Below are 16,756 nucleotides of genomic sequence, written 5' to 3'. Positions count from 1 at the left end.
TTTGTGTATCTTTATTTTTTATTTTTTTTAGCTCTTATTGTGATTTATGTGGAAATTGTTTCAACCTGGTTGTGCACTTTTTGTTATGTTTTATTTATTGTTTATGACTTTTGTAATGTTTGTGAGCATGTATATCTTATCAAGCATTGAGCATGGTTTTAACTATGGAAAGGCAGCATACAAATAAAATGATGATGATGATGATGAAATTGGGGTGATTCACATTTCTTCACCAGATCATGTCATTAAGAAGATGTTTTGAGGTGGATCAGGCACTCTCCATTTTGCCAGTGTCTCTGTGGCTTTGGCTCTCAAAAAAAACAAAGCACAACAACATTTGTTTTACACCCACCCACACCTGAGAGACAAAACCAAATTGACCTGAGAAGGGAAGGGGTGGAAAGGAGAGGTGGAAGCAGTGCTTATTTTCAGGGGGTACTCATGGATACACAATACCAGCGCCTCTCTTTTTGTTGTTGTTGTTAAAAAGTGCGGCACTTACTGTAACAATTTCATGGTGAGTATCTCCACCTATTTTTGCAGAAAAAAAGCCCTGGGTGGAAGGATATTTTATTTTGATGGATAGGTCTAGCTTTTAATCACAGTGAAAGCCGCAGTGATTTGGGAGAGGGATATTGAAGTAATCAAAGATTCGCACTTCACATGGACTACCCTCCTCATCTTTGTTTTGGCTGAGCAAAAGCAGTGTGTGAGATACATGATCTCTGACCACGCACCAGAACACAGATTTCTTGTTTTGGTACTTCTCTGTACAGCAACAAAGAAGAGCCTGCAGTCCTCAGTCTATTTTCCTGCGGGTGAGAATAGCAGGTAAGGAGGGCAAGGGGGGTGGGACGGAGAAGAATGCTGAAATGAATGGAGTGAGCAAAAAAAGAAAGGGGAAGACCCTTTGCAAGCAAGTAGTTCAGACTTCTGGCAAATCTCCAGGCATGGGGATGCATGGGGAGCCAGAAGGGTTGACAGAAAGAGAGGAGCCATGCTTTGCTCTGACTCTAGCCACCACTGCATGTGGCCCCCAACAGATTATTCCTGAGGGAATGCAGCCCTTGGCAGAGAAGTTCCCTGTGCTTGCTGTACAGCGAGGTATTTGTGTGATGATGTTGCTCTTCTCTTCTACCATAACCAGAAGCATTAAGAGTTAACTCCCCCATTATCATAGTCTAATTTGTTGTTGTTTAGTCGTGTTCGACTCTTCGTGGCCCCATGGACCAGAGCACGCCAGGCACTCCTGTCTTCCACTGCCTCCCACAGTTTGGTCAAACTCATGCTGGTAGCTTCGAGAACACTGTCCAACTATCTCATCCTCTGTCGTCCCCTTCTCCTTGTGCCCTCCATCTTTCCCAACATCAGGGTCTTTTCATAGTCTAATAGTAAATCTCAAATACAGTGGAACCTTGTATTACATACTGTTTTCCTTGCTAATGCTGCAGGTTACAAGCTCCACTAACTCAGAGGTAGATGCCCCTTGTTGCGAACTTTGTCCCAGGATGTGAGCGGAAGTCGTGCGCAGGCAGTGCGGAAGCAGTGGGAGGTGCCATTGACGAAAGCACACCTCATGTTACAAGCGGACCTCCAGAACGAATTAAGTTCGTAACCGGAGGTACCACTGTAGTGCTGGAAAGGAGGTCTTTTAAATATCTGCTCTGCAGCTTAGTATCTGATGGCAATTCCTATTTTGGAATAATAAACTTGTACTCAATTCAGCTTAGTCTTCACTGCCAATACAGACTGGATGAATTTAATTGCAAGAGCAGGCTGTTGCCGTTCAGTCCTGTTTTGCTCACTGCTGGTCCCGAGCTGTTAAAATTTGAGTTGTTTTTGAAGTATGGCACTGGCAGACATTACTGTTAATTAGTCCAGCTTTCAACTGAACATTATTGTCAAGCACAAGTGACTTTAGTACAAGATACAGAGATTCCCATGACAGCATTTCCCCTCCTTAATTGACCTACATGGCAACAAAGGAAAATTAAAAGCCTCAGAAAATACCCACGAGGTGCTTCCCTTTTTGAAGAACACAATCAATGTTACATTAACAGAAACTTCTCTGAACATCTCCTGCTAGTCCTAAATAAGGTTTTGTTGCATAAACCCAAGCTACGGGTAGCTGGCAAACAAGTGCAGAAAGTATGCTTTTTAAAAATAAAAAAAAGTTTCACAATAAGAATCTGAGTTAGAGAAAGCAGGTTTCTGTATACAGTAGAATTTCTCTCTTCAGTATGTGATGAGGGTATCTTGCGCTGAATAAGAAAGCTCGGCAGCACCATTTTTGCAGTCTCGGGCACCTAGCAAAATAGTGGGTGGTGCATCAGGGCTATGAGGGTACATCCCTGCCAAGGAAATTAGCAAACAAAAACATCAACATTTCCTCCTAAATAACAAAGCCACACTCTTTCCACACTTTACAGCCTCCCCACCACCACTCATATTCAGTAGCAGATGGCAGGGGTAAGAGCTGGCACTGATATGACTTCTGTTCTTGATGAGAATGACAGTGATATTGAACGCATGATTGACAAGAAAAGGAAGGCCTTTCAGATATGGCAAAGAGATAGAAACTGTGCCACTAAGGGAAAAAAAAACACCTATGCCAACACTAAGGCTGAGGTTCAAAGAAGAACCAGAGAACTAAAAAACACCTGGTGGATATAAAAAAGCTCAAGAGATCCAGCACTTAGCCAACACTCATGATGCACAGCGTTTCTTTCAAGCCACAAAGACCATCTATGGGCCAATAAATCATGGCATATGCCCCCTAAGCTCAGCAGATGGTACCACATTTCTAAAAGATAAAGAAGCTATTGCACTGCACTGGAAAGAACACTACCAACATCTCCTTAACTGCAACTCCCCTGTAGCTGCTGAGGTCCTCTCACAAATTCTGCAAAAACAAGTTAGAGATGAGCTTGCCGTATCTCCAAATCTGGGAGAATTGTGTACAGCTATTAACCAAATGAAAAACAACAAAGCCAGTGGACCTGATGGGATACCTGCCGAAATCTTCAAAGTGGGCGGAATTGAACTTACACAACAACTTCACAAGCTCATAGAAAAAATCTGGGAAAGAGAAGAGATCCCAGCAGACTTTAGGGATGCCAGAATTACCAATCTTTTTTTAAAAAAAGGTGACAGAACTGATTGTGGAAACTATCAAGGCATCTCTCTATTAGCAGCGGCCACCAAGATTCTTGCAAGGATCTTAGCAAGCCGTCTCTTAACAATATCCGAGGTGACCCTTCCTGAATCCCAAAATGGTTTTCAGCCTTCTAGGGGGACAGTGGAAATGATTTCCACCGTTTGACAGCTTCAAGAAAAATGCAGAGAGAAAAACCAACTCCTGTATATGGCATTTATTGACCTGACTAAGGCTTTTGACACTAAGTTGTAATGCCCTGCGGACTGTCCTTCTGAAAATTGGCTGCCCAAATAAATTTGTAAACAACATTCAGCTCGTCCATGATAATATGACAGCAACAATCGCAGATAACAATGGCTCTCAAAGTGAACCATTCACAGTGGAATCAGGTGTTAAACAGGGTTGTGTTATTGCCCCAACTCTATTCATTATTTTCATTGCCATGATCCTACACTTTGTCGAAGGGAAACTCCCCACCGGAGTAGAAATCATATATCGAACAGATGGAAAGCTCTTCAATCTGAGAAGGCTGAAAGGAAAGAGTAAGGTTACAGTAACTTCTATCATAGAGCTTCAGTATGCTGATGACAACGTAGTATGCGCACGCTCAGATGATGACCTCCAAACAATCCTAAATATCTTTGCAGAAGCTTACGAAAAGCTTGGCCTATCACTCAACATCCAAAAACCAAAGTGCTGCACCAACAAGTACAAAATAACCCCTCTGCAGTGCCACAAATCCAACTCAATGATGTAATGTTGGAAAATGTCAATCACTTCTCCTACTTAGGCAGCTATCTTTCCACAAGGGCCAACATTGATGCCGAAATCCAGCATCACCTGAGCTCTGTGAGTGTGGCTTTCTCCCGATTGCAGGGCAGAGTGTTTGAGGACCAGGACATTCACAGGGAAACCAAAATGCTTGTTTACAAATCTATTGTACTACCAACCTTATTATATGCTTGTGAAACATGGACCACTTATAAACGCCATCTCCAACTGCTCGAAAGATTCCATCAACGGTGTCTCTGAAAAATTTTACACATCACTTGGGAAGACAGGTGAACTAATATCAGTGTACTGGAAGAAGCAAAGATCACCAGTGTTGAAGGAATGATTCTTCAACATCAACTTCATTGGACTGGTCATGTTGTGCAGATGCCTGATGATCATCTTCCAAAGCAACTACTCTATTCCAAACTTAAAAATGGAAAGCGTAATGCTGGGGGTCAACAAAAGAGGTTTAAAGACTGTCTCAAGGCAAATCTTAAAAAATGTAGTATAAATACTGACAACTGGGAAACACTGGCCTGTGAGTGCTCCAGTTGGAGAACAGCCTTTACCAAAGGTGTCATGGGCTTTGAAGACACTCAAACTCAGGACACAAGGGAGAAATGTGCTAAGAGGAAGGCACACTTGACAAATCCACACCGTGATCAACTCCCGCCTGGAAACCAGTGTCCCCACTGTGGATCCAGAATTGGCGTCCACAGTCACTTACAGACTCATTGTTAAAACCATGTTTATGGAAGACAATCTTACTCGGCTACGAGTGATCACCAAAGAAGAAGGCCTATCTACTTTCACTGCCATGCTTTCAAACTGCTAGGTTGGCGGAAGCTGAGACAGAGCAACGGGAGCTCACTCCATTGTGGGGATGTGACACCAAGGCTAAGAACAATCAGAAAATGGAAGCTAGGATTTAAAAATAGATCCAGTGTCTATACGTGAAACGGGAAAGTGTGCAACAAGGCACCAAAGTGTTTCAGACTCTCCCAACTTAATTTCCACTCAGCTATGCAACTGAACGAGCAAAATTACAAAAGGGAATCAGATTGTTTCAATGGTTGGGAGAAGGGAGGAGACATTTTAAAATAGCCATTGGATAATGCTGCTGTATTCCTTAACCACATCATTTAAAAAGCCATTTAAAAGTAGTTTATTCTATGTTACCATTCTGCAACAAAACTAATGTGATGGAGGCCAGTGGCCAGTGGTTGAGGAGGCGAGACTACTAGTGCTCTTCTTAAAAGATTAAATTATTTATAAAAGCCACAGAAGCACACTTTTAAAAGCCTTTTCTTTCTTACCCCCAACTAGCATGTTACATTTTAAATTATACTTTGAGGGCTTACCGAAAAGCAACTGATTTACTATTAGCAACTGGTTTAAATCCAAACATTAGCTCACTAGACACTTCATGAATAATAACACTAATGTTGCACACCTCAAAATGCTTACCAGATTTGGGTTCTGTATGGTTTGCAAAGGGAAAGCCAATCAAGTCAACATAGTCTACCTACAACCAGACAGTGAATTTAAATAGTTGGAAATTTTTGCTTCATATAATTGCAATTCTCCTTTACAGGAATTTTGGATATCTAATGTGATCTCTCCCCCAACCTCCATTAAAGTTTTATTTTCCAAACTCCATTATTTCAGTAGATTGGCAATGGTGCAGGCATTGGGATACACTGACAATATACAATGCAACTTACAATATAATATATAAGAGTCTTCAACTTTCTCATATTTGGAATTTACCTTCAAACTCCAAATGCAATGTGGGACCCAAATATATTTGGTTTTGGTCCTTCTTTATTTCTTCTTTTCTCCTTCTGCCTTTCTCTTTAAGTTTCTCCATCTTTCTCAACCTCCTCCTTGGCCCTCATTTCATTCTTTCCTTAAAAAGATAATCCTAGACGGAAGGGGAACTGGATAATTGTTGCAATTATTGCTAGTGTGAACTACATTAGATGGAGTTTAAAAATACATTTTAAACCGTAGATGGATATGAATTATCTTTTTCTTTTATGCAGATTAATGTGGAAATGGGATGGAGTGGATTTAGTAATATACACAAAATTGACACAGACCAGAAATAGGCAGATCTATCCATCCCAAACCCTAACATGCAAATTGGTATTCTGACCTGGAATAGGAGAGAAACTGAACCACCTAGTAGCTGGAGAGCTGTTGCTTGTCATACTTCTGGTTAGTATGGTTAGAGGACTAAAGCAATCTCAGCCTAAACTCAAACTCTAAATTTGCCCGTAACTTATTGATACTGGGCCTACCTAAGTACAACTGATATAATTGCAGCCCTCCCCATTTACCCCACTCATCTTCCCTTCCTCTGTCAAATTATGGATTATAACCCTTTCAAGGTAGGGACTTGTCCTCTTGTATGATGCGCGTTGATGAAGTCATAGTAGTGATGATGATAATGATGAGCATCAAGCTGCCTATGTGTGTTTGTGTTGCAGTAAAACTTGGCCAGTATCTGATTTCATCGCTCTGCATGTCCCAATCCCCACCACTGCTCTACGTGATTGGCAGTCATTGGTGGGGCATGGAAACATATAATTATAGTGATCTTTACACATACAGAGAATGTGTGGCAGGGTGTGTGTGGCAGAAATGGCATCATGATCACAGTCCAAAAATATATACCCGTTTAGCTGAATATATGCTTAAAGCCCCATGGGAGATAAACAATGTTGTGTGAATGGACTTCCATTCATGCCGCAAGATTTCTGCTTCCTCTCTTTCCCACTTCTGCCACCATATTCCCCAGTTTATTATCAGGGATCCCTCTGGAACCAATTTTGTCCTATTGTATGAGTAGAAGTCAATTTCATTGGAAGGCTGACACTGTTTGATGCATGGCAAAGGCTTTCTTTTAATGCAGTCCCTAATGAAATGGACATAACCCACATACCCACATCTGTAATGTTGCACATATATATTTGTACATATTTACAGCTCTACCTATCTCCTCCACTAAACATATAGACTTTGGATTAGAGCATGCTCTCCCAAACTGCTCCTCAACATGCACACACTCACACTGAACAGGGAGTACTTTTAACTTGAGGGTGTGGGTGGGAGGAATGAGATAGGTAAGGCTGCCACTGAAAATCCAAGTACTGTCTTGAAATGCTGCAGGGGGCAGGACCTGTGGTCCTTCAGATGGTGTTGGACTCCAACTCCCATCAGCCCCAACCAATATACCCAGTGATCAGGGATGAGGGGAGTTGTAGCCCAATAACATCTGGAGGACCACAGGCTCCCATTCTGTGCAGTTCTTTCTTCTTCTTAATCAACTTTATTTTACTTTAGCTTTCATTAGCTGGCGGACCAGGAATTGGACTTCCCAATCGTTAATCTCCAAATCAATAAAGAAACACAATTTTTATTCAATAGCAATCTTACTCCTTTCAAGAAGCACCAAGCAAGAACTTCTGCTGAAAAATAGGTCACTAACATTTTCCCCTTCTTTCTCAAAGTGGTGATGAAAGACTTTTGATGAACAGAGAGCTCTGTGTTTAATTCTAAAGAGGAACATAGCCAAAAAGATTGTTTCTGTAAATCATAGATGATGCTTTGCAAAATTCAGGTTTTAGATCCATTATACTCGAAAACTGTAACACAAGAGTGCCATTTTAGTTTGGATGCCTGGCAATACCTTATGTCTTACCAGCCATAAGTGCCCTGAACTTTGATTTAATAGGATGCATCCAGGTAATTGTTTAGAGATTTTAAACTTTGTTTTTACTCTTAAGGTTTTTAATGTCTTGAAAATGCATTCCCCCCCTATTGATTTTATCTTCTTCCATTTGGCAGCATTGATTTGTTTTCCTGTCATTTAAATGGAACAAAACCCAGTCCGGCTTGTTTTTATTTAACAACTTCCATTTATTCAATCTTCTGATACTTTTTTTTTTTAACTGCAGCAGCATCTTCAGATGATGTGAGCACAGCTCTGAGAGGAGTGCTTGATAGTTTGCTGATGAAGTCAGAAAAGAGGCACTGTATATTACTTTTATGTTGCTAAGACGAGCTCAGGCAGCTCTCCTTTTTTCTCCCATTGTCTCACTCTCAGCACTTCTGGTAAGAAGAGAGCAGAAATCCGCTTCTAAAGGGAAAATGGCACTTTGAGACATCGTACGGGGGCCATCAAAGGAATCAAGCAAATGCATAAAGGCTAATTCACATAATTACTCCATTTCCCATGGCTAGCAGTATCCTAAGCTTTGGTCTTCGCCTTGTTTGAGTGCAGGATCTGCAAGCATGATGTTAAAAAATGTTGTTCTTGCATTTCACACATTTTCCTTTGTGTGGGTGGGTAGCAACAAGCATAGTAAAAAAAATATATCAAAATAGCGGCAAAATTTGCCTGTGAAGTCACTCTGAGTCACTCTACGAATGTCTGAAAATGATATTAATGAATGTTGTTAAGTAGGAATGAATTTTCAACACTCCCTTCCTTTATGCTCAGCTGATTTGCTTGCCTTGCATCACACTTCTCCCAAATTCTGCTTTAACCATGACAATTTATAAAATTAATTTCATTATGCAATTTGCTAGAGCTTTCAGTTTCTTCAGTTTAATCAAACCTTGCCCGCGCTACATTAAAGTTACAAATCTGCGTATTGATAAAATACTGCCAAAACCCCACAAAACAAGCATGAATGGTACCTCGGGTTAAGAACTTAATTCGTTGTGGAGGTCCATTCTTAACCTGAAACTGTTCTTAACCTGAAGCACCACTTTAGCTAATGGGGCATCCTGCTGCTGCCGCGCCGCCACCACACGATTTCTGTTCTCATCCTGAAGCGAAGTTCTTAACCCAAGGTACTATTTCTGGGTTAGCTGAGTCTGTAACCTGAAGCGTCTGTAACCCGAGGTACCACTGTATTATTACATTAAGATTTGTTTGGTTTGATGTTTTACCAATGCACAGGTATGGTCTAGGACACTGGTACCCACACAATAAGAATAATGGTGCAATAATATGGGTGATCTCCTCAGGTTTGATCCCTTCACTCCCCATGTTTTATCAACCCACAGGTGCACATTGGTAATGTAGAGGGGAGGAATACCCAGATGAGCTGAAAAAAGCTGAAAACTATATTAAACTGGAGATACAATTGTACAATTTCACACTTGCTCAATTTGATATATTTTGAAAGAAGACATAGAACAATGAAAGATACCAAATGCACTGATTCCACCACCAAATGAGATGTAAATTGGAAAACCCAAAACTGGGGACAAATTTGACTGAGGAGAATTTTAGTAGCATTTCTAGTGTCCTCAAGTAGTTTGCTATCATCTTTGAGTTAGGCTAGTAGAGCTAGTACTTCAGATTTCCTTTTAAATATTCTCATGTACAGATATATCCTAAAATAATCAATACAGACTGCCCTTAATAGCCACTGTGGCACTCCAGCACATCGGTATATATGAGATGACAGAAATACAATAAGAACTTGTGCTGAATTACTCTTTCTAATGACCCTCTACTGGGAAGGTCACATCCTTAATAATACATTTGTGCCATTGTGTGCTTTGTAGTAAAGTGAGTGTAAGCACAGAAGATTCTGCCCAGTGTTGTTGTTGTTTTTCTCTTTATGATGTAACAAATCCCTGAGCAGCAGTCGGGTGTCTGTGCCTTGGTCACTATAATGACTTGGCCATTATTGAGTGGATTACAGAATTTTAACCGAATCTTCATTCTGAATGTACTAGTTAACATCACTCTGAAAAAAGGTTTCAGCATAATAATTTCCAGGTTTAAAAGTATCAATAGCACTATAGTAATCAAGTTTAGCAAAGTCAAAGATCCAACTTCAATAATGAAAATGAACCCTCAATTATTCAATGGATAAGCAGAAAGGAAGAAAATATTGGCTTCAGCCCTATGTACAACATAGTGTTATTATTAGTGTGTGGCAGTGAAGACTGGCAAGTAGCCTATTATTCACAGCACGCCAAACATTCATTATGAAGTTGACAACCAGGTCTCCTCCAAGTAAGTTTGCACTGGAACAAATTCAAGTGTGTACATGATCTTAAACAGCCACTTCAATGTCAATGAAAAATATGCTCCACTTGAGTTTAATGCTAGTACCGTACATGAAATCAAATAGTTGATTTCACTACATCTTATCTGAATTTATTTAATCATGGAGGGAAAACAAATATGAAAAGGCAATTCTCAGAGCTATTTCTTTGAAATCACAAGAATCATCTCTGTTTCAGCTCTTGCATCATAGTCCACCTTGCTCCTGTGCTCCTGTGCCATATCCTTTACTTTGTACAGTACACTTATTGTGGTGTGAATATTTTACCTTAATGTATATATGGAATCTGTGACTATCCATAGTCTCTTGCTGAGGTTTTTTTTCCACCTGCACTGACACTAGAATTTTCTCTTTAAGAAGCAGAAAAAATGAATACATGGGAATAGTAGTATATACTGTACACTATACTTTGTCTAATAGATATGAAGAACTATTTCTGCCTGCATACAGTGGTACCTCGGGTTACATGTGCTTCAGGTTACATATGCTTCAGGTTACAGACTCCGCTAACCCAGAAATATTACCTCGGGTTAAGAACTTTGCTTCAGGATGAGAACAGAAATTGTGCTCCGGTGGTGTGGCGGCAGCAGAAGGCTCCATTAGCTAAAGTGGTGCTTCAGGTTAAGAACAGTTTCAGGTTAAGAACGGACCTCTGGAACAAATTAAGTTCTTAACCCGAGGTACCACTGTATTGAGATCAGCATTGTTGGCTTGTATGGATGAAGGGTGGTATACAAATAATTAAAATAAAATAAAATAATAAAATAAAAGGTGATGAGTGTATTGAGGTGAGAATGGTAGGCACTAAGGAAGCAGACTTGTCAGAAAAAAAAACCTTCTCCATGGTGTTCCTTGCCAATGGATGTAAAGTTGATTCCTGCTGACTTGGAGAATTAACAAGTGCAAGTTAGCTAAGAACTGTTTCTGGTCACTGGGCTCAAGATTGTTAAGGCTTCTGATGAGATTTCACAAGGCTGACCACTCACATAGACCTCTCTTATGCCCAGTTGTCTCCCATAGTCTGCTCACGCTGAGCCTGGTTTTCTGGGCTTGGCCCTTAAAAGGATATTCATAACATTCTCTTCAGTGCCATGTGACTCTTTGTTATTTTTGCTTTGAAGAAAGGGGGCAAATAGTTAGAAGGCTTATTCACACAGGGAAACTGTGCCAGTATGAGGTTTGGCTAGCATCACATCACAACATCCCCCTGCATGGATACTATATATAATTTGAAACTTATGTAAAATTATTTGGGTAAAGTGAGCATCCTACACAAGCTCTACTGCATAAAACTGTGGTTTTTTCTGGTGTAAAGACTCTCCTCCCTGAAAGAGAGGGGAGTGGTTGTGGGCGGGAGCCCGAGCACCGCCCTAGCAGGGGGCGTTTGCCCCCTGCCTCCAGCTCACGTGGCTGGCGCTCACGCCCCCGCCGGTGGCCATCCAACCAGGTGCCACGGAGGGGGCGTGCTCAGCAACCTTTTGCTGCAGCGCCAGCCTCTTCCTGGCCTCATTCCTCGTTGTCGTCCCATTGCGAGTCACCCACCCTCCACTCCCTTTGAGTCAGGGCTTAGGTCATTGGCCTTGCTATGGACCTTAGGTTGGTCGCCCTGGTTGGCCGGGGGGGGGGCTGGTAGGAGTTTTTCCATTTGGCATTAGGCTTTTTGGTTTTTTCGCCTACCTCGTAGCAATCGTCACAACTTTTGTGGTATTGGTGGGTAGGTTAGGCATTGGAATAATGTGTTGTGGTGTGTCGAAGTGCTAGGTGTGGCCATCGCCTATGCCTTCAATTTTTAGGGGTATTCCATTAAAGGAATCTGGCGGTCATGTATTCTGTCCGATGCCTGCTTGGCGGGAGGCCATGGCACGACCCTCGGTGACAGCAGGGGTGAGCCTATATTTGGATTAGCATCAACAGGCTCCACCTACTGGTGAATAAACCCACCTGTTTTGCGATCCAATGCCTAAGCCAATACCTTTTCACTGCTGTAATCAATAAAGTTGTGGCCTTTCCTAGCCCATTAACCTTATATCACGTGTCCTTGTGTCTTCATTTCACTTTGCGGGGGTCGGGTCCTCGAACCACAATATAGTGGCTAGAGTGTCAGTTTGGAAAAACCCAAACCATTCAGCTTCCTTTGTGACTCTAGAAAAGTAACTATTTCTTAGCTTAACCTGTCTCACAGGATTTGCATAGCCATGTGTCCTTCTTTACTGGGGACAGTCCTCAACTTGTTTTAAAGTTCAAATTTGGTTTAGAGATTGAAGAACCACAGGAATGGAGAGCAGGTCTTCAAAGTTTCCCATTAGCAGTTAGCAACATGGATGGCAGACACAGCAACCGCACATTGGGTCTTGCCCACTGTGGTTAGATGTTCTGTACTTCTATTTTACTTATTTCCAAATGTACATCGATATAGTTAAACTGGCATATGAAAAATGTATGCAAACCTGAAGCCCCCTTTGTCCCATTTGTTTGTTTGTTTTTGTTTGGTGATGGTCACACCTCACAGGAGTGATATGAGGCTAAACTAGGGGTAGCTAATGTTGTGCCATCCAGATGTTGTCTAACTATGGCTCCTATCATTCATCATGTTGGTTAGGACTTATGGAGGGCACCACAATAACTACCCTGGGTTCAATGATATATATATTCAAATGCTACAGCCTTCATATAAGATTCAGAAACTTCAGCAGTGCTCCAAGTTGAGGCTGTAACATTTTTCAGCTTCTTGGCCTGTGTACCAGTCTGATCATGTGGAGATTCTCTGCGTTAATTAAGGCTAACATTTAAAAAACCCCAAGTTGCATAAAACGTTTGGAGAAGTCCTGACTCTTTAAGATCTAACATCATGCAGAACACTGTTGAATTGTTCTGAAGGTGCTTGTTAGCCATTCTGAGTTTTTTGAAGCATGTGCTTGATGATTTTGTGACTTGGTTCATGTTACAATCCTTGGGAATGGCTTTGGGTTCAACCACAAAAATTAAAATAGAGCTTTTGGTTTTAGTTTCTAACTCTCTTCATGTCAACATACTAATTGAAACAGTGGCATGGCATTATTTTTACTACTTTAAATGTGTGTAAGAGGGGTTATCACCCCAACGTAAAAAATAGGTTATAGAAGAAAAGCTTTTATAACCTTCACTGCTATCAAAGAGAAAATGGATAGTTTTTTCCATATGTAGTACACAAAGACATATTAATATAGAAGCAGCTGTTATACAAGAGGCTTATAATGCATTTCAAAGAGACCTTGCAGTGTAGCCAGGATGTTTTTGTGCTCATACTGTCTTCTTGTGACAAATCCACTGGAAAGATTTACCATTAGGGAACGTGGGGGCTGCATTTCAAAGGAGCTCTCAGGAAAGGATTATTACTCCCATGTCTCTTTTGCATCTCACAGCCCCTTTATACTTGCAGTAGGATTTACAAATAAAAATAATAAAAAATGAATGGCAGATCCATAATGCTGGGTGTTCACTAAGCGAAAATTGCAGCTTGTTTGAATGAATAGCATTCTCTGTTCATTGATAATCATCTATTTATTTGATCCTCTTTGAGCTTAATAGTAGTTGTAAAAGGAATAAAGTTTAGGCCTGCAAATTGTCTCTATCCCCACCCCAAGAAATCTATATCTGAATGAGACTCTCTGCTCCATGCGGATGTTTTTGCAGATGAAGCTGAATTAGCTAAATGGGATCTTGATTGCATACAGGCAATATATATCGATCAATGCACAAAAATGCAATTCTGCAAGTTTGTGTTTTGTAAACAAAAAGCTTGAGATTGCAGCCCAAGAAAGCTTTTGTAATTGCTGTCCGTTGTCCTGGAGTCAACAGCAAAGATCACATTGAAAAGAATATTCCGCTACTCACAGGTGGGTGCTGCTGTTATAGGGCAAGAAATAATGGCATCAATGTCAGAACCTAAGAAAACAGCAATTCATAGTAATGAGCCTTAAGAGATGCCAAAGAAAATAATATTCTTTATTGGTATTCCATTTTCATAATACAACCAATGCTTTTCAAATAGGACATGCTCTTTGTCATGGCAGAAGTCGCTTCCTGGTCTCTTAAGAGAGAGAACTGCCATACAAAAGATATAACCTATACTGTTTCTGGTAATGTATGAAGGTAATAATGTCACATGGGGTGTGTTTTTAGTTGCGTGGATTGAAGCAGCTGCCCCAACCTTGTGCCTTTCAGGTGGTTTAGACTACAACTCCCATAATCCCTGGCCATGCTGGCTGATGCTGATGGGAACTTTGCAAATGAAACATTGGATTTGGTTCTGTTGCAAAATGCGGAAATGCATTTGACTTATTCTGGTTCACTGGATTGCTCATCACATGGTGTAAATCCATTTTTTAATATGCCATCCTTTACTTGTGTATTCAAAAGCCCCACCGAGGTCAAGGGCAATTCTCCCAGTGTGTATATAGGATTGCAGCCTTCATTAGATGCTGCTCAGGTGTGTGAAGACAGACAGACTGCTGACCTTAGGCATTGTGGAGGTTGGCTATGCATGCCAAGCATAATTTAATGTGGTTAGAAGAACATAATGTGGACTTTATTTCTGGATCTGATGTCTTTCAGTTCTTCTGGAGTCAAAGGGCTCTTTCTTCCGCAAATTTTAGCATGTTTTGAAGGGAGATCTCATGCTGTTTTGGTCCCACAACTGTTTTTTTCAATAAAGTATTCCTCCATGTAGTATAATGGTCACAGAGCCAGAAAAACACACAAAAGTGTCTGGGTTCAAGCCCCTGTTTCTGGGTTCTGGGTTCAAGGCCACTGGGTGACTTTGGATCACTCACTCACTTTTCTCCTAACCTACCTCACATGTGCGAATAAAATTAAGGTGTCAGTACGATGTATGGTATCCTGAGCTCCTTGAAGGGAAAGCAGGATGAAATGTAATTATTTTGTTGACTGACTGATTCTAAAGAATCACTTAATTATCAAAACAAAACAGAAGATCACTAAAGCTTAACATATGGGAAAATTAGATGATGTGAAAAAATTGGCATCTCTGAACAGAGTTGTGGTGCATAGATGTGTTGATTCAAACATGATTACTATACATTCTGGAGAAAAAGGGTTTTGAAACAAATTAACACATTTTATTGAGTCATTGCCCCTTCTGCATACTGTTATCTTTCTTGGTATATTTTCAGCTCCCTCCTGCCTTCTAAATATATTTGCTTGCGTTATTTTATTTTGGAGTTGGTACCATTTGTTATTTATTTGCTTTCCCCTCGGGGCTGCTTTGAGGTGGGAGTTGAGAGGGGCAGCCAAGCCCCCTGCCTCTTCTAAAGTGAACTACCAGCAAAGCTTATTGCCACACTCATTACTCTCTCTTTCTGTCCATGGAGCTTCTAGCAGTTTGGGGGTAGTTGATACACTGAGGAAATGGCACATGAAGAAAGGATTTGAAGAACTTGCCTGTCCTTCAAAATAGGAATGTGGGGTTGCTCATTAGTAAACAAAACAAGCCCACAGGAGTTCTTTATTCTATGTCACATTGAATTTAGCTCTGTCTTCAAATAATTTCTCATGATGTTATATGTGTGTGTGTGTGTTAGCTTAAAATTTGTAAAAAAAAGGGCATGGGCTAGCCCCTAGATATCAGGGACTGGACTGAGAAATGGTGGAGACACCCCCCCCTGCAATTCCCAGGGAAGAGGGAGACAGTATTGATTTACAACAGTGGTTTGCAGAAGGTCATGACTCTGAGACAGAAGAGAGGAAAAAGCTCTGAGATAATGGAAGGGGGGGTACAGAAGAGCTGGAGCAGCTGGCTGACATGTTATCATTAGAAAGCATTCCAGACCCTCCTTCTTGTGATGGCTTGGGACTCGGGCTTGGACTCAGAAGCAGAGGAGACTCAGTCTGCACTGGATCCTTTGCCTTAGGCATCATCTGAACAAAGTCTGGGGCCCGATCCCAAAGAGTCCCAGTCTGCATAGGTTCCTCTGCAACAAATGCCAGCTGGGCTGAGTCAGGGGCCTGAGCCTGCCCTGGCTCCAGATGCGGGGGTTACCTTGTTGCCTTCAGTTGGGCCATCACTTACAGCTGCTCCACTACCAGTTTGGTCAGGGGAGGCTGAGGTGGCCCCTGGGTCTAGTAACCCACCAACGTCTCCCGAGCTGCAGAGACTAAGGTCTGAGAGGAGGAGAGACCTGAGTACTTGCAGGAGGAGGGCTCACCTTCAGGCAAAATAGGGAGGTGAGTCACTGGGGGATCAGGACCGGCCGCTACCCTGACAAAGATAAAAGGCTGCCAGACCCTGCCCCAGGTTGTGGAAGCAACATTGCTGTATGCTAGATCCTGCCTGAGATCCTGTACCTGTTCTCACCTTGTTACCTGCCTCGTGTCCTGCCTTGGCCCTGTTCGACTGACTCCCAGAGGAACCTTTGGATTCTGGACTGGTCTTGGACCACGTTTCATGGGTTACCCCCGGGCCGAGCACACTTCTTCTAGGACCCAGCAAGCAGTGAGAGTGGTAGAACAGAAAGCGAATAGGCAAAAGGCCTTACACAGTCACTGTAAAGGTGTGTGTGTGTGTGTGTGTGTGTGTGTGTGTGTGTGTCTGTCTGTCTGTGAATGGAGCTGCTGCTGATAACTGAGAGGGAAAGGGGGGGGGAGGAGATTACTCGGAGCAACACCATTATCCAAGAGGTAGCATTCTACATCCTTCTCTGTGAATATTGAATAAAATACCTTGGTAAGAACA

General features: G+C 41.6%; 1 long non-coding RNA gene across 3 annotated transcripts in view; it reads right to left on the bottom strand.

Annotated features, from left to right (window-relative positions):
* Positions 1-554: 554 nt before the first annotated feature.
* The window catches only part of LOC309378247, a 338,029-nt gene continuing 321,827 nt past the window's right edge, over positions 555-16,756 (bottom strand). Inside the window, exons 2-4 of one of the 3 annotated variants that reach the window (XR_014171940.1) lie at positions 6,116-6,148; positions 5,702-5,871; positions 555-812 (exon numbers count right to left, since the gene is read on the bottom strand). This is a non-coding gene — a long non-coding RNA (uncharacterized lncRNA). Of the gene's footprint in view, positions 813-5,701; positions 5,872-6,089; positions 6,283-16,756 lie in introns of those variants that run through there. The other 2 variants (XR_014171941.1, XR_014171942.1) reach the window with 2 other exon arrangements.

This window comes from Podarcis melisellensis (assembly GCF_964234715.1).
Source record: "Podarcis melisellensis genome assembly, chromosome: 9".
Taxonomy (NCBI): Eukaryota; Metazoa; Chordata; class Lepidosauria; order Squamata; family Lacertidae; genus Podarcis; species Podarcis melisellensis.
This window is presented reverse-complemented; position numbering and strand designations above follow the sequence as displayed.